Below are 27605 nucleotides of genomic sequence, written 5' to 3' on the forward strand. Positions count from 1 at the left end.
TTTGAACTGAGCCATTAACCACTTCACATCCAGACCTCGTTTCCCCCGTATGGACCAGAGCAGTTTTGACAGTTTAGCTATGTTTCTATTTAATCAGCAATAACTTTATCCCTACCTATGGCACCTTAATGAAATATATATCTTTTTTTTTTTGTTTTTTTGAAGACAAACTAGACGTTCATTGTATGGCATTTTTTTTCCCTTGAACAATTTTGTTTTCTATGCAGTATATTGGGAAAAAGAGGAAAAAGATTAGAAAAAAACCACATTATTTCTCTATTTTATCAATTCCAGTTTAAAAATAAAAAAGTGCTCCTGTAAATAAAAAAACACAAATTTTGTTTTGCTAATTCTACCGTTTATTACAAAACTTAAATTGTCTTCCTGTCACAATTTATGGTGATGATATTTGATTCTGAAATAATGCTTCAGTGTGTATTTTCACTAAACTGAGAAAATAATAGTATTTTTAATGGTGAAAATTAATCTTATTAGCTCAGGGAAAATATATTTCCTTTCACCAATTAGTGCTGCAACAGATAGTGCCAGAGGTCTGCACAGGAGCAAGCCCAATCCTGCACAGCATTTCTTCAGCTGCAAGACATACAATATATCTACATCCTTGTGGCTTAGATGAAGTCACAGAGGACGTAGATATACTGTAGTGGTGGATAAAGTGGTTAAGCCCTGCAGGGTTGAGCTAATAACCTTAAAGGGATACTGTAGGGGGGGGGGGGGGGGTCAGGGGAAAATGAGTTGAAGTTACCAGGGGCTTCTAATGGTCCCCCACAGACATCCTGTGCCCGCGCAGCCACTCCCCAATGCTCCGGCCCCGCCTCCCGTTCACTTTTGGAATTTCAGACTTTAAAGTCTGAAAACCACTGTGCTTGCGTTGCCGTGTCCTCACTCCCGCTGATGGCACCAGGAGCGTACTGCGCAGGCCCAGTATCGTCTGTGCCTGCGCCGTGCGCTCCTGGTGACATCAGGGGAAGCGAGGACACGGCAACGCAGGCGCAGTGGTTTTCAGACTTTAAAGTCTGAAATTCCAGAAGTGAACCGGAGGCGGGGCCGGAGCATTGGGGAGTGGCTGCATGGGCACAGAATGTCTTTGGGGGACCATTAGAAGCCCTGGGTAACTTCAACTCATTTTCCCCCGACCCCCCTACAGTATCCCTTTAATGTCACTAATCTCACCAGTTACTTGTGTGAGCTACAGATTGCCCAGCAAGCTCATCGTGAACCATAGAGCCATATTAATCCGTACCATGCACTGATGAGTATCAACCACTCCGAAACAGTCTGTATGCATGTTGGATTAGTTTGGCTCTGTAATATTAACAAACTGACACATCATTGTATTCCAGCGGTTCCTGAGTTGTGTTTAGCTATCAGGGACAACAAAGAGATGATTTGCATATTCAGCAGTGATGCATTATGGGGAACCTCAGAGCTCACACCAACCCGATTAATTGTAAATACCGTATTTTTTCAGAAGGCAAACTTCTGTTGTATGAGCTGTGATCCTTTAGGCCTCTTTTCCACGGACAGTTGATAAGCAGTGAAATGCCTCTCAAACTCTCACAACTTCTTGCTGCTGCCTGGTAACTGCTCACTGCTGCCTGGTAACTGCTTGCTGAGCACACAGTTCAACAGTGGAAACGAGGCCTAAGTCAGCCTGCCAGCCCACATTGGAAGAGCTCCTGTAATGTTGGTTTGGAACATTGTCAGTCAGTCATATGAGTTAATTAATCCTCCAGGCAATTTGCATAGTCAAAATGTTGTAGAATCACAGTCGAATACATATAATACCCAAGCAGCTCAGGGTGACCCAAAACTACTAGGAATGTAAAGAGAACTAAAAGAGACTAAAAGAGACTGAAAAGCCCTCCTACTAAAAAGCAATGCTCAGTGTAGTTTGCCTTAAAACAGAAGGTATTTGCTATAATTCAGCTTAAAATGAGCGACTGTTCTCTCTCACAATGCATCACTACTGAATATGCAAATCATCTCGTTATGCCCCTTAACTGCTGGTGTATAGTAAGCCTATATCTTATAAAATTTATAGAGCAACATCAACCCATAATGACACCATAAGGACACAAGCCTGTGTGCGAATTTAAGGAACGTCTTCTGAGAGCTGGCTGAATATCATGCCTTCACACACCCTAACCTAACCTCCCACCCCATGCCTAACACTAACATCCCCCTACTGACACGTAACACTAATGACTAACCACTTCCTCCCGCTGGTGCTATCAATAGGAACCCACTGGCGGAAGCAGTAAAAAAGGGCGCATTTGGCTAATGGACAAAAAGGGCGCCGCCATAGACTGCAATGCAAAATATCGGCTGTTGGGCGCCCGACAGGAAATTTGGGCGCCTGAGAAATAGCGGTTGCAGGGATCATGTTAACAAATGTTTTCGTTTACATGATTAAAGTTTATTACAAATATTGTTTACAAATTCGTTTACACTTTGTGTTTCCTTATTTTTCCGTTTTTTAATTTCGCTTATAGGAGGTTTTACTTATTTTTTCGTTTTTAAATTTCGCTTTGAGGACTGTTACAAGTAAATTTTCGTTTACACTTATATTATCATTTTAAAAATCGTTTTCATACGTATAATGCATAAATATCGTTTTCAACCTTATTCTATTAGAAATACATCACTTTTGGTATTAACTTTGTTTTTTACACTTATAATGTGTCGATTATAGTTTTCAGATTTATTACTTACTAATATATCGCTTTTAATATTACCGTTATTTTAAGATTGAATGTGTATGTGATTGTAAAGCTATTTATACTATTGTGTGTGTGTGTGTGTGTGTATATGCATGTATATATATATATATATATATATATATATATATATATATATATATATATACCTTTTTCTATTTATAATATTGATAATGTGTACGTGATTTTAACGCTATTTATTCTTTTGCAAATATATAAATTATTCTATTCATGTTATTTATAGTGAAGTATTTTAAGGATAAAATATATTATTTTTAATATGTGTGTGAGGGTGTTTGTGCAGTGGGGATGGTTAGGGTTAGGCACCACCAAGGAGGTCTTAGGGTTAGTCACCACCAGGGAGGTCTTAGGGTTAGGCAACACAAGGGGGGTCTTAGGGTTAGGCACCACCAGGGGGTTGTTAGGGTTAGGCACCACCAGGGGGGTGGTTAGGCACCACCAGGGAGGTGGTTAGGGTTAGGCACTACCAGGGGGGTGGTTAGGGTTAGGCAGCACCAGGGGGGTGGTTAGGGTTAGGCACCACCAGGGGGGGTCTAGGGGTTAGGGATAGGTACAGGGAGGGTTCTGTATGAGAGTAGGGTTAGGTATAGTTACAGTACAATATTTGTAATATATACAATTTATTAAATTATGTATATTTACACAAAGAAGGGGGGGGTCTAGAGGTTAGGGATAGGGAGAGATCTGTGTGAGCATACAGTTAGGTATAATTGCAGTAAAATACCTGTAAAATCTACCATTGTATTAATATGCTTAATACAAGTGTAAATATCATTTTTTGTTATAGACGCTATTTGACGTTTCATTTCCAAATTTGTTTATTGTTATAGACGGTATTTTTCATATATTATTATATATTTTTCATTCATTTCCGTTTTTGCAACTTATTTATCACTAGATTTTCGTTTATAAGCTATAAACGAAAAATATTGTTTTACATTACAACTTATAATTTCGGCTATATCTAGTGTTGGGCGAACATCTAGATGTTCGGGTTCGGGCCGAACAGGCCGAACATGGCCGCGATGTTCGGGTGTTCGACCCGAACTCCGAACATAATGGAAGTCAATGGGGACCCGAACTTTTGTGGTTTGTAAAGCCTCCTTACATGCTACATACCCCAAATTTACAGGGTATGTGCACCTTGGGAGTGGGTACAAGAGGAAAAAAAAATTTAGCAAAAAGAGCTTATAGTTTTTGAGAAAATCGATTTTAAAGTTTCAAAGGGAAAACTGTCTTTTAAATGCGGGAAATGTCTGTTTTCTTTGCACAGGTAACATGCTTTTTGTCGGCATGCAGTCATAAATGTAATACATATAAGAGGTTCCAGGAAAAGGGACCGGTAATGCTAACCCAGCAGCAGCACACGTGATGGAACAGGAGGAGGGTGGCGCAGGAGGAGAAGGCCACGCTTTGAGACACAACAACCCAGGCCTTGCATGAGGACAAGAAGCGTGCGGATAGCATGCTTTGTACCACCATGCAGTCATAAATGTAATAAAGATAAGTGGTTCAATAAACAGGGACCACGCGGCAACGCTAACCCAGCAGCAGCACACGTGATGGAACAGGAGGAGGCGCAGGAGGAGAAGGCCACGCTTTGTGAGACACAACAACCCAGGCCTTGCATGAGGACAAAAAGCGTGCGGATAGCATGCTTTGTACCGCCATGTAGTCATAAATGTAATAAAGATAAGAGGTTCCATAAACAGGGACCGGCAACGGTAACCCAGCAGCAGCAGCAGCAGCAGCAGCACACGTGATGGAACAGGAGGAGGCGCAGGAGGAGAAGGCCACGCTTTGTGAGACACAACAACCCAGGCCTTGCATGAGGACAAAAAGCGTGCGGATAGCATGCTTTGTACCGCCATGTAGTCATAAATGTAATAAAGATAAGAGGTTCCATAAACAGGGACCGGCAACGGTAACCCAGCAGCAGCAGCAGCAGCAGCAGCACACGTGATGGAACAGGAGGAGGCGCAGGAGGAGAAGGCCACGCTTTGTGAGACACAACAACCCAGGCCTTGCATGAGGACAAAAAGCGTGCGGATAGCATGCTTTGTACCGCCATGTAGTCATAAATGTAATAAAGATAAGAGGTTCCATAAACAGGGACCGGCAACGGTAACCCAGCAGCAGCAGCAGCAGCAGCAGCAGCAGCACACGTGATGGAACAGGAGGAGGCGCAGGAGGAGAAGGCCACGCTTTGTGAGACACAACAACCCAGGCCTTGCATGAGGACAAAAAGCGTGCGGATATAGCAGCAATGCTTTTTGCCGCCATGCAGTCATAAATGTAATACAGATGAGAGGTTCAATAAACAGGGACCGGAAACGCTAAACCATCCCAGATGTTCATCGGTCATGTTACTTGGTTGGGGTCCAGGAGTGTTGCGTAGTCGTTTCCAATCCAGGATTGATTCATTTTAATTTGAGTCAGACGGTCTGCATTTTCTGTGGAGAGGCGGATACGCCGATCTGTGATGATGCCTCCGGCAGCACTGAAACAGCGTTCCGACATAACGCTGGCTGCCGGGCAAGCCAGCACCTCTATTGTGTACATTGCCAGTTCGTGCCAGGTGTCTAGCTTCATGCCCGGTTTCAGGTCCAGCGGTGCCAGCCACAAATCCGTCTGTTCCTTTATTCCCCTCCAAATTTCCTCCCCTGTGTGCTGCTTATCCCCAAGGCAGATCAGCTTCAGCAACGCTTGCTGACGCATGCCAACAGCTGTGCTGCACTGCTTCCACGATCCTACTGCTGCTGGTGCTGGGTTAGCATTTCCGGATGAGGTACAGCTTTGAGATGCGTTGGAGGAGAAGGAGTCAGAGAGGTAGGTGCTGCTGTTGTTATCCAGCTGTTTGCGGCGTGGGCAACACCCGCGCCGTAGCAGGTGAGGAATCGCTGCCAGGCTCCACAAGGTTCACCCAGTGCGCGGTAAGGGAGATGTATCGACCCTGGCCGAACGCACTCGTCCAGGTGTCAGTGGTGAGGTGAACCTTGCAGGCAACGGCATTCTTCAAGCTTCGGGTTATTTAGCTGACCACGTGCTCATGCAACTCAGGCACTGCAGAGCGCGCAAAGTGGTAGCGGCTGGGAACCACGTAACGTGGGATGGCCACTGACATCATGCCCTTGAAGCTGTTTGTCTCCACCACTCGATATGGCAGCATTTCGCAGGCCAGAAGCTTGGCTATGCTGGCTGGCTGTTACTGCCACGGCCCGGGGGTCATTTGCTGGCAATTTCCTCTTGTGCTCAAACATCTCAGAGACAGACAACTCAACCGTAGCGCTGCACACCGAAGGGCTGTTGGTTGTTGTGTTTGATGAACACTGGGAGACCTCAAGAGCACTAGTCCGGAAAGTGACAGTGTCAGCATCGTCTGATGTTTGTGAATGTTGTGAACCACGCAATGGCTGGGCTACTGCTGCTGCTGAGGCGGGTCTGGTGGTGAGTCTGGTGAACCCAAGGGAGGCAGTGTTGCTGGTGGTACCCTGTCCTGCCGCGTTTGCCCACAGAGTGGGATGTTTGGATAGAATGTGGCGGCTCATGCTGGTGGTGGAGAGGTTGTTAATACTTTTCCCCCTGCTCAGGCGGGTCTTGCACACCTTGCAAATCGCCATGGTAACATCCTCAGTGCAGTCTTCAAAGAAAGCCCAGACTTTAACTGGCTGAGGACTCGGACCTCGTGCGTGATGTGCTGGTGCTGCTTAACCCACTGCTGGACGCTTGAGAGGTCATCCAAGTAATTATCTGGTCCTGTTCTTTTGGATCTGTGAGGGTTGTTGTCCTGGACAACATGGGCAGTATTGAGTGGGTTTTCTTGGGTGCTCCCCTGTGGCCTGTACGTGAACCGTCAGGGGAAACACCTCTTCCCTTGCCCCTCCCTCTTTCACCGGATTTCTTCCTCATTTCACTTATCCTTAAAGTACACGCTGACTGGCAGCAGTACAGTGGCAGTACAGAAATGCTATACAGTGGTGGGTGAGCGGTGTACCACTATTGTCAGCAGTGACACAGAGCACAATGCTATACAGTGGCGGGTGAGCGGTGTACTACTGTTCCCAGCAGACACAGAGTGGAAGTAAACACAATGCTATATAGTGTGGCTGAGCCGTGTACACAGAGTGGCATTAAACACAATGCTATATAGTCTGCTATATAGTCACCCCGAACAGGGTGATGTTCTGCAGAACCCGAACAGTGGCAAACACTGTTCGCCCAACACTACTGGGAGGGAACGCAGATTTTAGTACCTAAACACACGATACAACATGTTTTCCGGGGTCGGACTCTGAGGCACATACAGATGGTCCCGATCATCATCCTCATCATACAACTCTCCTCCTGAGTCTGACCCACCCACCACCTCTGCCACCCCAACATCCCCAGACACAGACCCCTCATCGTCCTCAACATTAACTTGGGATGCTGGCCTGAGCCAGACCTCCTCCTCCACATCAGGCCCCATCATCTCCTCAATGGCAGCCCTCATTAATCGCTCTGGCGACGGACTGATGGACACAACGTTCTCCTCCGGGGAGGGCTGCTGCTGACCACTGGCTGCTGGGGTGGATGTTATAGCTTGCGTGGGGCGTTGGCTGTTGCTGTTGTTGGGAGTGCTGCTCACAGCGGAGGTCTCTGGGGAACTCATGTTGAGCTCATATAGTGGTTGACGGTGAGTGGAGTATTACTGATCCCAGCAATATACACACTGACTGGCAGAGTACGCAATGCTATATAGTGTGGCTGAGCGGTGTACACAGAGTGGCAGTAAACACAATGCTATATAGTCTGGCTGAGCGAGCGGTGTACTACTGTTCCCAGCAGAATCAGAGTGGCAGTAAACAATGGTATATAGTCTGGCTGAGCGGTGTACACAGAGTGTCAGTAAACAATGGTATATAGTCTGGCTGAGCGGTGTACACACAATGCTATATAGTCTGCTATATAGTGTCAGTAAACAATGGTATATAGTCTGGCTGAGCGAGCGGTGTACTACTGTTCCCAGCAGAATCAGAGTGGCAGTAAACAATGGTATATAGTCTGGCTGAGCGGTGTACACAGAGTGTCAGTAAACAATGGTATATAGTCTGGCTGAGCGAGTGGTGTACTACTGTTCCCAGCAGAATCAGAGTGGCAGTAAACAATGGTATATAGTCTGGCTGAGCGGTGTACACAGAGTGTCAGTAAACAATGGTATATAGTCTGGCTGAGCGGTGTACACAGAGTGTCAGTAAACAATGGTATATAGTCTGGCTGAGCGGTGTACACAGAGTGGCAGTAAACACAATGCTATATACTCTGGCTGAGCGAGCGGTGTACTACTGTTCCCAGCAGACACAGAACAGTAAACAGAATGCTATATAGTGTGGCTGAGCGAGCGGTGTACCACTATTCCCAGCAGACACAGAACAGTAAACAGAATGCTATATAGTGTGGCTGAGCGAGCGGTGTACCACTATTCCCAGCAGACACAGAACAGTGAACAGAATGCTATATAGTGTGGCTGAGCGAGCGGTGTACCACTATTCCCAGCAGACACAGAACAGTGAACAGAATGCTATATAGTGTGGCTGAGCGAGCGGTGTACCACTATTCCCAGCAGACACAGAACAGTAAACAGAATGCTATATAGTGTGGCTGAGCGAGCGGTGTACCACTATTCCCAGCAGACACAGAACAGTAAACAGAATGCTATATAGTGTGGCTGAGCGAGCGGTGTACCACTATTCCAAGCAGACACAGAACAGTGAACAGAATGCTATATAGTGTGGCTGAGCGAGCGGTGTACCACTATTCCCAGCAGACACAGAGTGGCAGTAAACAGAATGCTATATAGTGTGGCTGAGCGAGGTACACAGAGTGGCAGTAAACAGAATGCTATATAGTGTGGCTGAGCAAGCGGTGTACTACTATTCCCAGCAGACACAGAGTGGCAGTAAACAGAATGCTATATAGTGTGGCTGAGCGAGGTACACAGAGTGGCAGTAAACAGAATGCTATATAGTGTGGCTGAGCAAGCGGTGTACTACTGTTCCCAGCAGTGACACAATGACAGGGGGGACCCTGGCTAGCGTGGCTGGAGCGCGAACTACCCTGCCTGCCTACCCAAAGCTAAACCCACAGACAAATGGCGGAGATATGACGTGGTTCGGGTATTTATTTACCCGAACCACGTGACAGTTCGGCCAATCAGAGCGCGTTCGGGTCCGAACCACGTGACCCGTTCGGCCAATCACAGCGCTAGCCGAACGTTCGGGGAACGTTCGGCCATGCGCTCTTAGTTCGGCCATATGGCCGAACGGTTTGGCCGAGCACCGTCAGGTGTTCGGCCGAACTCGAACATCACCCGAACAGGGTGATGTTCTGCAGAACCCGAACAGTGGCGAACACTGTTCGCCCAACACTAGCTATATCCCGCGCCCTTTTTTCCAGGTGCCCTTTTGTAGCAGAACTACACTCAGCTATCCTACAGCAAAGCGCCCATTGCCGGTAGAAACCCACCATCACCTCCAGCCTAAGTTTTGGAGCTGAACTGAGCTTGACTAGCCCTAGCCTATAGCTGAGTGCCCTTTAGTGCAGCACAGTTGTTCTCCATAGCCAGCTGGAGTCACCCCCACAATGCCCACCACTAGCCAGAGTTTGGCTATATAGTAGCTGAATTTGGGCTTAAATTACCTATATGTGTATGTTTATGGGATGTGTGACTTATAGGCAGGGGTGCCCACACTTTTTCGGCTCGCGAGCTACTTTAAAATTCGCCAAGGCCAGGAGATCTACCAGCGTTTCAAATGCTAAGCTTAGCGCCCCCCCCCCCCCCCGCGCACAGGTTAGCCAGGTATACTGTATGTGCCCGCAGCATAGGGTAGCCAGGTATAGGTGCCCGCAGCATAGGGTAGCCGGGTATAGGTGCCCGCAGCATAGGGTAGCCAGGTATAGGTGCCCACAGCATAGGGTAGCCGGGTATAGGTGCCCGCAGCATAGGGTAGCCGGGTATAGGTGCCCCCAGTATAGGATAGCTGGATATATGTGCCCACAGCATAGGGTACCCGTGTATAGGAGCCCCCAGTATAGGATAGCCGGGTAATTGTGCCCGCAGTATAGGGTAGCCAGGTATAGTTGCCCCCAGTATAGGATAGCTGGATATATGTGCCCACAGCATAGGGTACCCGGGTATAGGAGCCCCCAGTATTGGATAGCCGGGTATATGTGCCCGCAGTATAGGGTAGCCAGGTATATGTGCCTGCAGTATAGGGTAGCCAGGTATAAGTGCCTGCAGTTTACGTGGTAGTACCTCAATCAGGTGGCTGAGGATCCAGGGCAGCGTGCCAGTAAAGTGCCCTCCGGCGACCGCGGGTCCAACAGCGCTCTGGTGGGCTAAGGGGCAGCATGCTAGTTACATGCCTTCCGGCGGCTGTGGTTCCAGGAGTGCTCTCTGTCTCTGCTCTGGCGGGCTAAGGGGCGGCGGGCAGCGTGTGACAAGCGTGAAACGTGCCCGGCGCCGCCCCCAGCCCTGACGTCATAGCCACGCGGCCTCTCTCCTCCCTCTCTCCTTCCTGCCTCCTTATTGGCCAGCGGCGGCAGCAAAATGTGATAAGACACGGCCACGTTCTATAGCTAGCTACCGGCCGCAACATTTAATGAGACGCGGCCATGAGGCCGCGATCTACCGAGAAGGCGGTCGCGATCTACCGGTAGATCGCGATCGACCTATTGGGCAGCCCTGCTTATAGGAAACTGGAGCACCTGGAGGAAACTCACAAAGACATGGGGAGAAGAGAGAACATACAATCTCCATGCCGATAGTATCCATTAGGGCCCTTTCCACTAGCAATCGCTGCTGCTAGCGATGGCGATTGCTAGTGGCAATTTTGCAATTTCAGCAATTGCGATAGCGATTTTGCATATGCAATGTATTAGATTGCAAAATCGCTGTAACAATTGTTCCTAGGCGCGATCGCACTTCGGGTAAAATCGAATATGGGTATTGGAAAATACCTACCTGATTCATATGTTATTTAGCAAACCCTAGTGATTTAAAAATTGCTAGCGATTTGCGATTTTGCAATTCAGCATTGCAAACGCTCATAGTGAAAAAGGGCCCTTAAGCAGCACTCTTTTTTTTCGCACTTTGATGAATTGATTTTGCTTTATAAACGTATTCATGCAATTGCTAGTTATCAGGAAGATGTCATGAATACCACCAACATTTCTGACGTTAATTAGTGAAAAGATTAGACCCAAACGAGTGCAGGTGTAGTTGTGTCATAAAAATGGCAGGGTTAATAAAATCAGTATAAATTGGCAGCCTGCTGACATTATCACACAATGTTAACAGCTCTGCGTACATTAAATAAAGAGTAAGCATTTTTGTCTCTTTTGTTGGACAGCTTGAAAGAGTTTTACAATAACCTGAAATTATAGAAGACAGGCAGCAGTGGTTTAGGTACAGTTACTGTACTGATGATAAGTCCAGCACAGTGGCCAAACATCTCTCAGTGATGAGGGGTGTCCGCTCGGGTTACGAACCTCGGGAACCAGGAGAGGAAAAAGGAAACAGTAAACACCAGGAGGGCCAGGTAGTGTAGTATTTCCAGGCAATGAAATAATGTGTGAAACAAATACTACTCACAAACTTGGGTTGCTATTAGGCAACTACAGTATTAGGCAGGTAAATTCTGTCTCCACATGAATTGGGTATCCTCTTTAGGATAGGTTGGGTCACACTACAGAAAAAGGAACACTGGATAATTATCTCAGGGGATACCCCTGTGGGAAGCAAAACCCATACACAAAATGTGAGAAGGCACCCCAATGTAGTATGTAATGGGTAAACATGGGTAATGAAACTTACCTCAGGTAGGAGGTTTAGTTTTAAAAGATTTTTAATTGTGGTATACACACAATGAGAAACAAGTTATAGCCTTAATACTGCAAAAAATCACCCTCGCAGGGGCTATCCAGAGTTTCCTGAATATAACACATTCATTGTATAACACCGTTTACATGCACAAACAATGAGAAATAAACATATATAGATACTATACAGGTAAGGGAGGAGGTTTAAAGATAATTTAATTGGACACAGGAATAGGCGAGGCGCATTGCAGGACCTGCTTGCTTCCTCAGGTCTACAGCACAGTGTCTTATGCAGCTGCACGCATGGTCTAGGAGCACCTATAGGTCCGACACTGTACTGTAGACCCGAGGAAGCGGGCATGTCTCGCAAAATGCGTTGTCTTTTCCTGTGTCAAATAAAATTATTATCTTTAAACCTCCTACCTGAGGTAAGACTGTTTCATCACCCACATTTACCCATTCCATACAACATTGGGGCGTCTCCTCCCATTTTGTAAACATCTTACAGGGACTGTGAAAATGTTAGTGATTTTATTTCCTTCTTTAATGGATTCTAGCAGCCACATGGCTAGCAAGGACACATAATTTTTGGATAACTGTATCACACACAAATGACTGACACAATCATAAATATCAGGCCCTGGAATTTTTAACAATAATAACTTCAAACTAGCAGAGAAAGGCAATGGAAATGTACCTACACTACTGTTACTGATGATAAAGCCAGCAATATGGGCAAATATTACACAATGCCTTAGAAAAAAAGTAGGCTAAAATAAAATTTTTGCTGATGACACAGAAGAAATTCTAGACAACTGTGTTACACACAAATGACTGTCACACTCAGGTTACTATCAGTAAGATACCTCAGGCTCAAGGTGGCTGAACATTTTTGTTACTTGCTTAGTTAACAATGTAATGTGGAATAATAAGCCAGCAACAGGGACAAATATCACTATTATAAAATGCACCGATAACTTTTTATATGCATACACAATAACTCAATGATAAAGCAACACAATTCTATTAATCCTTCCTTTCTACAACACTACCTGGTTTAACTTTCCTTAAGATGGATGCAGCCCTGTCCCTGTCTTTCTCTATCTCTTTCCATCCTTACAGCATGAAGTTGTGAGACAGAATTAGAAACCTCTTCCTTCCTTTCCTTTATAAAGGCCTTTGGTGAGGTCTCTTATAATTGGTTACTGGAACGAGAGGTGCATTGTGGGAAGACGTTATTGGCTGAGTAGAGGATATTTTCTACAATTCCCATCCAATTTTTTCTCGTCTAACCACGTGTACTACCTTTTTTTCACTGGAACTTGTATTTGTGGAATAAGCCATGACAATCTTTCTCTTCTATGTGACCGAGCAGAGAGAGGGTGGGGTTTTATAATCAGATGAGTATCAGAATGGCATGCACTTGGTTTGTCTTTATAAGCTGCTATAGTTAGGATTAATAGTGCTTATGGTCACATGCTGGATATCAATGCACTCATCAGGAAACAGGCTTCAAAAGCAACCCAGATATGATATCGTACAAGTAAGCAGGTTCATGTAACAATGTACAGTATTCAAGAGTAATAGCTAAGGCATACAGGGCCTAAAAAAATATACATTTTCTTAGCGAAGATCACATAGTAGAAAAAGTGTGAGTGAATTTTTCACTTATATTGCTGTCACCAGTTAAAACATGTTTCCATGCATAGCAGTAAAAACACTTATACATACGCTTATGATAAATTCATACTGATCATTACTGTGTCAAATTGAACCTTGGATGTAGTTTTAGGCCCCCTTTATACTTGATGCAGTCACGAAAGGTCTGCTGTGGTGCGACCATACAGTGAGGCATACTTTAATTGACAAGTATGCCCCACTTTAGGGTGAAATGTGTACACCGCACATTTACTCTTGCATCATAACACTGGGACCTACCACACCATGTTCAATGTGATAGCCACATAGGACTATCATTCCTTTCTTCTGTAACAGAATGCAGCGTTTTTTTGTGCTATGCCACGAACCAACCGTTTAAAAAGAGGCCTAAAAGAGAAACAGTAGTGAAAACAACATAGTTAACAATTTCTGCCGCTAGAACGTGAGCCTTACATCCATAGTAGTTACTACAGATGCAGGGATGCGCTAGTCAGGTCCTTGCAGTTTGGGGGGCTGTGTGCGTGATCGTGCCCATGATTTTGCTGTTACCGGCAACAAGGGAGATTGGCTGCAGGGGACAAAGTCCCCTGAACCAATCCATACATGTCCGCTGAGAAGGAACACTGTTTTAGTTCAAAAACTGTTTTTATTCTTAAATAGAGCCGCTGCGCTTCCTCCCGCCGCCGATTTCCGCTGCTTACCACTACCGATTTTTAGATTTATGAATGGGAACAAAGTTCCTATTCATTAATCTCCCCTCTAGGCCACCATGATCACAGGCGTCCATTGATGCCTGCGTCGCTTCCCTAGTTACAATGTAGCAACACATTACTTCCTATTGCGTACTTATTGTACGCGAATAGGAAGTACTCAATGGGGACATCTTGTGGCCAAATAGTAAAATGACACCTACTGACTTTAGGGAATAAACTTTTTTTTAATATGTATGTCAAGAGGACATATTATTATTTAATTATGGGATACAAATTAGTGATGGATGTAAAACTGAAAAAAATGTACCTTTATTTCCAAATAAAATATTGTCACTATACATTAAACTAGCGATATCATCTTAAAGTTGCAATAACAGGGACAAATGGGGAAATAAAATGTGTGGATTTTAATTCTGGTAGCATGTATTATTTTAAAACTATAATGGCTGAAAACTGAGAAATAATGATTTTTTTCAATTTTTTTCATATTATTCCCATTATAATGCATTGAGAATAAAATAATTCTTAGCGTAATGTACCACCCAAAGAAAGCCTAATTGGTGGCGGAAAAAACAAGGTATAGCTCGTTTTGTTGTGAAAAGTAGTGATAACGTTATTGGGGAATGAAAGGGAGGAGCGCTAAAATGTGAAAATTCCTATTGTCCATAAGGTACAAAATACCCATGGGCTGAAATGGTTAACCACTTAAGCCTATCTGGACGAACATTCTCGTCCATATAGGCTGAGCTTGCTCCCGCCGGCCGTGCGCGGTCCTGCCATCTGCCGTTAGCCCAGCGATCAATGAATGGGATTATAGCTCCCATTTATTGATTGAAGTCCCCGGCGGAAAAACCGACAGCCTCTTATCAGAGGCTGTGGTTTTTCTAAATTAAAAAAAGTTTCCCGTCCTCATTTATCTTCCTGGAAGCATGATCGTACGCTTCCAGGACTTTTGGACTGTGGCCATCTTGTGGCCAAATAGTAAAACTACATCCACATCCATTTTTTATTAAATAAATACATTATTTTACATTTAAAATTAGCTGTTTACCTCCCATACCAAAGTTACTCAAATCAAATTTTTAATAAAAATAATAATAAAAAAAAATTACAATAAAAAAAACATAAATAGTTACCTAAGGGTCTAAAATTTTTAAATATGCATGCCAAAGGAGTATATTAATATAATTTTTTTAAATTATGGGCTTGTAAATAGTGATGGACGCAAATTGAAAAAATGCACCTTTATTTCCAAATAAAATATCGGTGCCATACATTGTGATAGGGGCATAATTTAGGTGGTGTAATAAGCGGGACAAATGGGCAAATAAAATACATGGGTTAAAATTACGGTAGCATGTATTCATTTCAAACTATAATGGCCAAAAACTGAGAAATAATGATTTTTTTCCATTTCTTTCTTAATATTCCTGTTAAAATGGATTTACAATAAAATAATTCTTAGCAAAATGTATCACCCAAAGAAAGCCTAATTGGTGGCGGAAAAAACAAGATATAGATCATTTCATTGTGATGAGTAGTGATAAAGTTATTGGCAAATGAATGGGAGGTGAAAGTTGCTCAGTTGCAAAATATGAACAACCCTGGGGGCTGAAGTGGTTTATAAAAATGCCCCCCCCCCCTTTTTTTTTCTTTCTTTTAACAATATTTATTTATAATGTATTTAGTCCATGATTGCACATTGTAAAAAGTTTCCTCATCTTGATTTAATTTCTAAAATTGATCACAGGTGGCGATATCTTCACTACTGACAGGTGACCTGTGTGGAAAGTTTGGTTACTGAGAATTTTGAAGCCAGAACAATATATACATGGTCTCCCAGAATGCTCAAGGGGAAGGGGGGGGGGGGTTATCTGCATAGCTACACAGCCTAGGCTAAGAATCCCTGGGAGGGCAGAGCAACACACCAATATACAGCTATATATAGATATAGGAAGTGTTTCTGATGCTGAAACCAGGAAAATCACCCCAAAAAGTTGGTATCCTGAATAATTTACTGGATTCTACTAAATGTCATTACAGTGCCTCTTTAACCACTTCACCACTGAGGGGTTTTACCCCTTGAACACCAGAGCAATTTTCACCTTTCAGTGCTCCTTCCATTAATTCGTCTATAACTTTATTATTACTTATCCCAATGAAATGAACTATATCTTGTTTTTTTCGCCACCAATTAGGCTTTCTTTAGGTGGGACATTATGCCAAGAATTATTTTATTCTAAATGTGTTTTAATGGGAAAATAGGAAAAAATGTGGGAAAAAATTATTACTTTTCAGTTTTCGGCCATTATAGTTTTTAAATAAAGCATGCTACTGTAATTAAAACCAATGAAATGTATTTAACCATTTGTCCCGGTTATAAAACCATTTAAATTATGTCCCTATCACAAAGTTTGGCGACAATATTTTATTTGGAAATAAAGGTGCATTTTTTTCAGTTTTGCATCCATCCCTAATTACAAGCCCGCAGTTTATAAAGTAACAGTGTTATACCCTCTTGACATAAAAATTTAAAAAGTTCAGTCCCTAGGGTAACTATTTATGTTTTTTTTTAATTGTATTTTTTTTTAGTGTGGGAGGTAATGAGTTAATTTATTGTGTAAATGTAATGTTTGTTTATGTAAAATGCTTTTAGGGTGTAGTTTACTATTTGGCCACAAGATGGCCGCAGTGTGTTTGTTTACATGCGACCTGTAAGCGTCCTTCCGGACGCTTACAGGAAGCAGTAGGAGGCTGGGAGAATCACTATGATTGCGCTGTTTCTAATAGAAGCAGCGCGATCATTGCGGGGGCTTAGATCAACGAACGGGAATGGATTTTCCCGTTCATTGATCTCCGTGCGAGCAGGCGGCGGTGTGCACGAGCGGCGGGTGCGCGCGCACGAGCGGCGGGAGCGCGGACAGCGGCGGTAGCGCGGAAGGTACGGATTTCTCCGTCCCTGGTTTTTTAGGGGGGAAAAAGGGACGGAGAAATTCGTACCGCGGGGGTTTAAGTGGTTAAGTGCACCGCAAGGAAGCTTACTGGTGGTGGATAATGAGAGGTTCCATATAGTAAAAATATTGATACATACATGTGTGCAATGTCCAATGCATCAACATTGCATTGTTCTTCCTACAGTGAAAACTACATAGAAAACGGTCAGTTACTACACAAATTCTGCTAATGTATGTCAGGCACCTTAAAACTATGAACAATATCAGACATTTTATCTGCAGGTCATTCCCAAAACATTCAACATCTGAACTTATTTCCAACTTTGCTTGAACTGTCTATTTTTGTGGCTATGTTATCTGAAATATTTAGATGTGTTTGTACAATTTTCCAGCAAGAGTCTACATGCTTTAATAATTTACTGCATGTCATGAGTACAGTGTCACCAGGATCACTTTACTTGGTGGGGAACCAGCTGCTGTGCCTGGAAATGATGCTGGAACAGCCACGTTACGTCTAGGTGTACTTGAAATACAAATTCTAATAAATATTAACAGCTTACTCTCCAACTTGCCTCACACCTTTAGAATTTGATTCTAGCAGGCCCAGATTTACATCAGAGGAGCCTATAGGCACAGATGTCCTGACACCCTACACTTCGCTCCATTAGACTACAAACACTCGCTGAACCACACCGCAAATGTGCTGGCCAGCCCAGCTGTTGCTTCTCCCTTACTTCCCCTGCCCATCATAGGTAGCTACAGGTGTCCCTTAACCACTTGAGGACTACAGTGCTAAACCCCCCTAGTGACCAGGCCATTTTTTTGCTTAACAGGCCACTGCAGCTTTAAGGCCAAGCTGCAGGACCGCACAACTCAGCACACAAGTGATTCCCCCCCCCCCCTTTTCTCCCCACCAACAGAGCTTTCTGTTGGTGGGGTCTGATCGATCCCCCCCAGATATTTTTTTTTAGAAATATGTTTGTCATTATTCTAATAAATATAACTATTTTTTTATTTTATTTTTACTGTCCCCCTCCCTCCCTCCCCCCGCCAGCCAGTCAGCGTGATCAGCTGTCATAGGCTTTAGCCTATGGAGGGGACAGCAGTGTCACGCCTTAGATCGCAGTGCCTAATGCTAAGTAACTAGAGTGGAATGCTGAGAGGTGGGTGAGTAACCTCTCATTTACACTCTCATCAGGACTGTGCATAGGGAAGGAGGGTGGGAGACACTTGAGGAGGGAGTGAGCCACCTTTCCATCGTCAGGCACCTGTAGGCACGTGCTTACAGTGCCTTATGGTAAATCCAGGCCTGGATTCTCGGATTTGTTGAGAAGCCCCAAATAGTAGAGAGTGTGGAGACTTGACCCGGAGGCTCCTGGCAACTTCTGAACCTTCTATACTTTCTCTTCTGTTCTTTGTTTTGCTCTCCTCGTCTTGTCTCTCCTTCCCAACCAGCTCTCTGAGGCTGTATCTGGACCATGTCTTGTATAGAGACAGAGACTGTAGCATTGGATGAAATATATTAGTGGAACTACTATTACTGTGTGCTCAAACACAGATGAAGATGATGTTTTTGCCATATTGTTGTGTGCATGGAATCTATACATGCGATTCCCAGGCTTTTTTTGATAAAGCTGTAAAATATTTTCTTGCTTCTTTTCTTAAAACTCAGTAAAATGTACCGTATTTTTCAGAATATAAGACGCACTTTTTCTTCCCCAAAATTGGGGGGGGGGGGGGAGGAAAGGGTGTGTCTTATAATCTAAAGGTACAGTATTTTGGCCCCATAACATACTTACCGGATCCTGCCGCTGTGTTCCTCTCCTTCTGCCATCATCTGAAGCTCCCAGCAGCCGCCATCCGTCCTCTTCTTAGTAACAGTGCCCCCTTCTGTGTGACGAACGGTGCACGTGCGCCTGACATCATGCGTGACCCCGTACACTGTAACCAAGAAGAGGACGCCGTTACTATGAAGGTGGCAGCAGGGCAGCGCGTATTTACCGCAAGGCTGCAGTTTTCGTATGAGACTGCAGTGAAGAAGTTTCAGCGGCTGGGACACTCAAGAGCAGCGATTATGAAAGGAAAGGCTGGGACCCCTCGGGTGATGGCTGCTGGGACCCCATGGAAGATGGCTGCTGTGACACCATGGATGATGGCTGCTGGGACCCCTCGGTTGATGGCTGCTGTGACCCCTAGAATGATGGCTGCTGGGACCCCTCGGTTGATGGCTGCTGGGACCACTTGGGTTATGGCTGCTGGGTCAATCGGGTGATGGCTGCTGGGACCCCTGGAATGATGGCAGCTGGGACCCCTCGGGTGATGGCTGCTGGGACCACTTGGGTTATGGCTGCTGGGACAATCGGGTGATGGCAGTCAGAGGGAGGAGAAGAGGATCGCAGCGACAAGATCAGGTGAGATGCCGCAGGGGTTAGTTAGTGAAGTGTAGTGTAGTTTAGGTTGGATGCAGGGGTTAGTTAGTGAAGTGTAGTGTAGTTTGGGTTGGCTGCAGGGGTCAGTTAGTGAAGTGTAGTGTAGTGGGTGGTGGTAGCAGGGGTAAGTGAAGTGTAGTGTAGCAGGATTTAGTGTAGATGGGCAGTGTAGCTTAGCTAGAGATAGTTTTGGGGGGGTTAAAGATCCATAAGATGCCCCTGCACCATAGACGCACATAGGTTTAGTTTCTTTTTTTCCCCCTGATTTTTGCCCTCTAAATCTACGTGCGTCTTATATGCCGGAGCGTCTTATATTCCGAAAAATATTCCGGTAATAGGAAAGCCCCAAACCTTTATTAGCAAAATTATATTTTTTCTGTACCAGCTTGAGAATGTGCTATGCAGCATACAAGTGTGATAGTTGAAATTCGTGAGGTTTTGATTAATGTTCTTTCCCACTTTCCTCCCCAATCCCTTGGACTCCCTCCCAGTCCCCTTATCACTACTCCCCCGCCCCCAGAAGCTGGTCATTTAGGCTCCACAGCTTCTGTACACATTGTTGTTTGATCTATTCCAGTTATTTGGAAGAAAAAAATACTGTAAATCTGTACATATATTCTGCTGTACAAAACCATATTGTATACATGTGTATGGCTGTTTTCCTTGATCCCAATAAAAATTGAAGATAAAAAAAAATCGAGGAAAACTTTTTAGATGCTAAATGACCATATCCTCGTCATCACCACAGATCACATAGGAGGAACAATATGTGGAATACTGATGAAAAACACTTCCACGTACCTTTATGGGTGACACAAACTACCAGGGTGCTGGACATTAGCTGAGGGCCACAAAGATACATATACAGTTGTGTGACCAGTCTTTTTATAATCCAAAAAGTTTTTACAATTCTTTTAATACAACACCACTACAAAAACTTAGATATCTGTGCGAAGGAACCAATATTTAATGTTGCAGTTAAAATTTAAATGAATGCCTTACTGAGAGAAATATAATACATTTACATGTTATTCTGTGACAGTTCTCACTTATTAAGTTGATATCCAAAGAAAAAATAAAGTAGTTTCAACTAGGAAACCTTTGTGTTCTAGAAGACGTTCAATTACTCTTGTTCAATTACCCCCCCTCCTCCCCCCTTAGATACCTAACCTTAAAAAAAACTTCCGATTCTTAACTTTAACACACCTCCTCTGATTATAAAGGTGTTGCCATAGACTTATTTTTGCATACATGTATGTACGCCACCGGTGAGTGGGGTGCAGGGTGACCTGCTGCATAACGGCTCACCCTGCTGCTGCTCAAATTCCCAGTGGTGTAAAATACTACTCCCTCTCTGAGTCATAGCAACTCGAGGGAGGAGTAATTCAGGGCCCATCCATCGCCAGAATCCCAAATTACCACTAGTTGTATAGTGGTGCCAAAGTCAGGTGCCACGTGGCCGAAAGCACCTGCTTCATTATTTTTAAAGTGAGTCCACATGTAATTATGGTTTTACATAGTTTTGAGTTGCCTAGTGTTTACTTCAGCTAGAATCTGGAAATAAGCCTGAAGAAGATGACTTAAAGCTTTCATAACTAAACTATATTAGTTAGTTATTAAAAGGTTTTACTTTTACAAAACTGTTTTATACCTATAACATTTTATTGGCGAACAATAGACATTTTTTTGCTACTATTGATTTGCCTAGTGCAACTGGAGAGTATTATTGAAAACGTACACTACTGTAAAGAAAACTCTGAGGACAAATAAATCGACCATGAACATTTCAGCCATTACAGATGAGATACACGTACACTTTTCTATTTTGCTGCTCTGGCTTATATACAAGTTATGTGGGGTTTCTCAGTTTTACCCAACCATCTAATTCTGTCTCACCTGGGACTGCAGTTGCTGAGAAGAGAAAAATAACTTTATTAGCTGCAGGCGCACAATGGCACCACAGGTGCTAGCTTATGGTTCAACAAATATCTTGAACCTCTGTTGGCAGTATTAATCAACAGAAACAGAATGTTCTTCAACCTTTATGGGACTGGCGCCAGAGTCCACTGTTTGCAGGGAAGGTACAGCATGACTGCAACACAAGAGAACCAGAAATGGTGGCCACGAAACTGAGCATAAGCCTGAGGTCTACTAAACTGAGAGATATGTGGGTAATCAATATTCAATATGGATCTGACGCCTAAAGTGTGCCTTGTTGGCAGGAACAACTGTCCCTGATGAAAAAAGAGAATTTTACATCCCATGTTACACTGCTAACTAGCTTCTTACCATGGTTGTATGAATGCTGGATATGTTTTCTTATTAGACCTTGCAAAGAGAACACAATTCTGTGATGTACAAAAGTACACTCGTAGGGCGTTCTTGATACAAGTAGAGTCCCATCAGATCTCATCTGTTACTATCTTCTTCTCTTCCTCCACTAGTTATATCACTTCCAACCTACAAATCTCCATACAGCTTACCCCATTACTTGATACATTTCAGAATCAAGGCAGCTTAGAGGGTCTAAACACATTCAAAAAGCCACTGTAAAGTCCATCAGAATTGCTTTAAATGGAATTCATACAGCATGAAATTAAAGCGCTATTTCTGGTACTTTTTTACTTGCAGTATTTGCATTTAACTGACATTGAAACACTCTGAATGAGAGGGGGTACCAGGAAATAGTGATAAAACACGTTCCATCTTGGAAAGGCCTTTAAGGTATCTAAAATGTAACTTTGATTAAGTGTACATTAAAAAATTTAAAGTGTCTGAATATGTATACAGTATATGAAAAACACACAGTGAACTAGCAATACCTGTGGAGGGTTACACAAGGGGTGAGCACTGCGCCACAAGTGGACTTCAAAGAGAGGTGTGTCAAATGTGGCCCCCTAGCGATCAGTCTAGACGAAGCATGTTTTGTAATTTCATTGACATGCAGTACTAAACACGTGCACTGATAAAAATTAAATATTTGTAACATAGAAATTCAAGTTCAGGCAGCACATTGTCAGTAGGGATGGCCTGGCCTAGGAGAACTCATGGAGAAGCATGTGATCAGTTTTATCAGCTGATGTAAGGCTCTGATTCGCTGATCACGATCATGTGCTAATCCAGGAAGTCATCATAGCAAATTAGAACCTTACACATCTATCAGCTGATCAAACTGATCACATGCTTCTCTGTGAGTTATCCCAGACAGGGTCATCCCTAGTTTTCAGTGGTGGCTGGCTTTACCCCAGTACCAGCCTTCAGCATCTTCACAATCAACTCCTCCCCTCCTGAACAGGAAGTCCCCAGAGTAATCTGCTGGGACATGTGGCAATGGTGTGATGTAGCTCATGTCATAGGGGATGGGCAAGCTATCGTCCTCACCACAGTCAGACCACCCTAATGTCTAACAGCTAATAACGGATAGCCATGTCAGTCAATAGGCATCAGGAATTCCTCTAGGATTGGAGGGATTAAGCTGTTTACCCATTAATTTCAACAGTAGATTTTTTACTTATGTTTTGCTACATAATGCAGCTTTGAAAAATGTACCTGAACTAGGACAAAATAAATTATAAGTTTCAGTGCTTCATTGTCATATCAGTTTTACATATGGTAAGTATCCTACTTACCATATACCACTTTCTTCAAGATTTATGATTTTGTTTTCCTTACATTGTTGTAGCATTTTTCCCTCTGTATTTTCTTTGGAGCGTATGTACTGCACTATGCATACTGTCAAAGTTATTCCAGCATGTAAAATTAAACAGTTTAGGCAGGATACGGTTAGGCTGGTCTAATAACCTAAAGTAGGCAATTTCGCTGTACATTACAAAATGCTTAATTTTGTACAGCTATTTAGTACGCAGCTGGATAAAATGGAGGCTTCTTCCTTAGCTGAACTTTAGCTTTAATTAGTTCCATAACTCTTTTCCAAAATTTTACAAGGCACATGTCCAGATTTTATGGCAGAAAATGCTGTTTAAATCAGGCCTGAAGTCTATAGTCAATCTCACTATTGTGTTTAGATGGAATATTTCTATCGTTAGGAACCTTTTTTGTAAATATCATATCAAAGCTATGTATAACACGCACTCAATGGAATATCAGCAGCAGGGATGGTTTAACCCTCCTGGCGGTTTGCTAAAAAATCGCCAGGGGGCAGCAAATCTTTTTTTTAAATTTTTTTATTTTGTTTTTTCATGTAGCGAGACAAAGTCTCGCTACATGATAGCCGCTGCACAGCGGCATCCCCCCAGCCCCTCCGATCGCCTCCGGCGATCGGCGATCAGGAGATCCCGTTCAAAGAACGGGATCTCCTGGAGGGCTTCCCCCGTCGCCATGGCGACGGGGCGGGATGACGTTACCGACGTCATCGACGTCGTGACGTCAAAGGGGATTCCGATCCACCCCATAGAGCTGCCTGGCACTGATTGGCCAGGCAGCGCACGGGGTCTGGGGGGAGGGGGCGGCTGCGGCGCGATGGATAGCGGCGGATCGGCGGGTAGCGGCGGCGATCGGGCACTGCACGCAGCTAGCAAAGTGCTAGCTGCGTGCAGCAAAAAACAAATTATGCAAATCGGCCCAGCGGGGCCTGAGCGGTGCCTTCCGGCGGCATAGCCCGAGCTCAGCTCGGGCTTACCGCCAGGAAGGTTAAGGGGCCCCGGGGCCCTGGGCAAACTTGAGCTGTTGTGCCCCCTCCCCCCCAAAAGTTAGTCCCCAGCTTCCCCACAACTGTTCCTCGATGTGAGTGGCAGACAGGAAGGCATATACTTTACCTGATTTCATGCCGGCCTGGTTGTCATGGTTTCCTTCACCTAACCTTCCGCCTTGCTCCTTTCTTCCTGGTGGTGGGAGGCACGCACCATGGCAACATCAGAGCGCCTCTTCCCTCTTCGCAGGCATGGACGTACTAATGTGACTTCACATGCCTGCTACGATGGGGAGAGCACCACTGCGGCCGCCTGCAGTGCTGGAATGTCACCACCAGGAAGAAAGGCGGAAGGTGAGGCGGAGGAAACCATGGCAACCACACTGGCGTGGAATCAGGCAAAGTATATGCCTTCCCTGCAACTACAAGCCACAGCACCCAGCGGCCGGCAGCAACACAAATTTAAGTTTTAAAGTAGGACAGATGCTTGGGGGGGCCCCATGGACTCGGGAGCCATTGTCCCCTTTTCTTTAATGTAAGCACAAACAGCTAGTGGTAATCTAGCCCACAAAGTTTCCTCTTATTTTGTAGTAGTTCCCAAAAGCTTCTCTAGGTCACCCACCAGATGACAATATATTACTAGTTATATATAGCACTTTGTTTACAAAAAATATTGGTTCTCAGATAAATTCTAGTAGTTGAATTCACATTTGGTTTCAACTCACTGGGGTTGATTCAAAAAGCTTTTCTTAAGAATTATCTCACCTTACGTATGTGTAATGATCCGCTCAGCTGTCTGCACAGACAGACAGCTGTTTGACCATTCCTTAAGTCTGAGGGCTGCAGGTCTCTGGAAAAGAGACCTGTCTTTACTTTGCAAGTTTCAGACTTGCTCTGCTGCTGAGGAATTTGCATATACTTGTTATGCAAATTGCCTAGCTGCCTCCTTTGAAGGCTGGCAGTATAAATACCATGTTCTCCCAGAAACCTTGGCGGGTCATCTTCATGGTTTGTTACTGACAAACACTCCTAGAGTGTCAGCCTTGCCTGTTTGTTAAAGGTTATCTTAGAGTAATTCTTGGGACTGCACTAGGCAGCTCTTCTAGTGCAGTCAGGTTGCTTTATCTGTTTTGCCTGTACAGTCTTTCTGTCACGATTGTCCTGTCGCCAGCGGCAGTCGACAGGAAATCGTTCTGTGTCTCGATTGCCTTGTCGCCAGCGGCGGTCGACAGGGAATCGTTCTGTCTGTCTGGGGGTCCTAACCAGAGCAGCGGTTGCTACTGGTAGCCCCTTCTGTTCATCTGTCTGGATCGCACTCGCCCTAGTGGTAGTGGCAGTGCCTCCTCCTGTATTCTGCCTCAGGGTTGCTACTGGTAGCCCCATCTGTTTGTCTGTCTGGATCGCACTCGCTCTAGCAGTAGCAGCGGTGGTTCCTTCTGAACTCTGTCTGGGAGTGTAGGCCAGAGCTGCGGTTGCTGCTGGCCGCTCCTCCTCTCTGTCTTGTCTTGTACGAACGCTTGCTGTAGGCTCGGTGAGGTAACCGTTTAGCAAGCGTTCGCGTTCTCTATTTCGTGTTTGTGTGTTATTGGTCAGTTAGGGTGGCATGCTTATCACTGGGCGCGGTGATCATGCAGAAACGTGTTCGCTGTTGCGAATGAGTGCGGTGTTCGCGTTTAGTTAGCGTTTGTTATTTTATTGATTGTTCTGATTCTTGTTTGCTGTGCCTTTGCTACTCTTGTGCTCTGTCCTTCTCAGTCTGGTGTCTGTTGGCAATCGCCATTCTTGCGATTGCATTCGCGCTTTCTTTCCGTTGATGTGTGTTCACCGTCGCTGGGGGGCGACTAGACATTCTGTCTGTCCCTGTGCTATTTCTCTTTGAGGGCTATTCAGCCCTGCTTGATCCTGCTCGTACAATTCCCAGCTGGCATCTGTGGCAGTGCAGAGGCAGGGCTTGTCTGCACTGCACAGCTCCATCTGCCGGTGGGAATTGCCCTCTACCGGTGCATTGCACCTAACCTGGGTTCTCCCAATTACACGTTTGTGGAGGATTTCGCCGCGACAGCGCACGTCTGGTGCGCTGACCACGGAAACGATTCTGCAATCATTACAGTATGGTTCTCATGGTTTACCTCTCCCGGGCCCTGACTCACCGAATTGTGGTAAGATTGCTGTGCGCAGGCAGTGCACGGCAATCTTCCTGATACTAATGCCAGGGAAGCACCACCCATTAACCTAATGATGCCAAGCAGGTTACCGGGATAATGGGCAACACACAGCATAACATGTGTTACCACAGCAACACTGTGCAGTTGCCAAGTTTCTTAGGCCCCTTGTCAGGTCCTCCTCAGTAAAATATGAGAGAATGAAGTATAGGTAAGAGAGTTTAGGAGAACGTTTCGCAAGCAAGCACTTAACACAGCTAGGAAAAACAAATAATATTGCTCAACCATTTATTACATCCATTAATAGCTTCATACACACCCTGACACACATACATTCATAACAGACATTTATACAAACTCTAAAACACCTTAATTCATTTAACACAAACACCTCCAATAAATGCCTTCATAGAACATCTAACACAAACACCTTCAGTACATGCTGCATAGTGAATTAAATAGCAAAAGCAGAAACACATATACAGTTTATAAAGCACCTGCAGTATATGCCTGAACGTTAATTTAAAGAGGAACTGTAACCAAGGATTGAACTTCACCCCAATCAATAGCTGATATCCTCTTTCCCATAAGAAATCTTGACCTTTTCTTGAATAGATCATCAGGGTGGTCTGTATGGCTAAAATTGTGTTGAAAACCCTCCCACACAGTGATGTCAGGACCTAGGTCCTGACAGTTTTCCTGTCTGTGAACCTTGTTGCATTGTGGAAAATAACAGCTGTTTCCAACTGTCAATCATACAATATCTCTCGGCATATGTATGTATATATATTTACCTTAGTTCATCGCACTGTTAGTGTGGTTATAAATAATGGCAGTTGGTGCTGTCTAGTTTTTTTCTTATCTGTCAGTAGTAAAGATGATAAAGTGCAGGCTCCTGGATCAAACAACATAAACAGATTACATGGCAATTATTAATCATTTCTTCATCTCTCTTCTACTTTTTAACTTCTCACTTTGCAATGTATTCATTTATTTTCCCTTGTCGCTAAAGTTCCTATTTAAAATACCAGAGCAATAAGTTACTAAGGGAAAGGTTCACTTCACAGTGGTAAAAATTCACATGTGCATATAAAGTTTACCGGGGTGTATGAAAGGTGCATAACAGGCATAGCACAGATAGCACAATTTGCTTGACATACACAACACATGCTTTGCTTGTGTAACATGCAGTACACAAATAATCTAACGTGCATTAAACAGTGTGTCTGTTATGTATGTGATGCAAATTGCGATATTTGTATAACGTCTGTTACACACTTTGCGAAAACACAAGTAAACTTTACAAGAGCTGTGTGCCGATCCATTTTTTTCTCCTGCTTTGTGAATCTGAACCTTAATGGGGTAGGGCAGCACACAGCTTTAAAAACTATAAAACTGCAGAATTACTTGGCAGAGATA

At 44.2% G+C, this 27605-nt stretch overlaps 1 protein-coding gene and 1 long non-coding RNA gene across 12 annotated transcripts in view; one reads left to right on the plus strand and one right to left on the minus strand.

Annotated features, from left to right (window-relative positions):
• LOC137524840 (potassium voltage-gated channel subfamily H member 8-like) overlaps positions 1–27605 on the plus strand; it is a 795600-nt gene that overhangs the window by 306525 nt on the left and 461470 nt on the right. The window lies entirely within an intron of this gene.
• The window catches only part of LOC137524841 (uncharacterized), a 106745-nt gene that overhangs the window by 16874 nt on the left and 62266 nt on the right, over positions 1–27605 (minus strand). For 8 of the 9 annotated variants that reach the window (XR_011022791.1, XR_011022790.1, XR_011022788.1 and 5 more), the window contains one exon: positions 26981–27081. This is a non-coding gene — a long non-coding RNA (uncharacterized lncRNA). Of the gene's footprint in view, positions 1–18746; positions 18889–26980; positions 27082–27605 lie in introns of all 9 variants that reach the window. The other variant, XR_011022785.1, reaches the window with a different exon arrangement.

Source organism: Hyperolius riggenbachi, chromosome 7, assembly GCF_040937935.1.
Source record: "Hyperolius riggenbachi isolate aHypRig1 chromosome 7, aHypRig1.pri, whole genome shotgun sequence".
Classification (NCBI taxonomy): Eukaryota; Metazoa; Chordata; class Amphibia; order Anura; family Hyperoliidae; genus Hyperolius; species Hyperolius riggenbachi.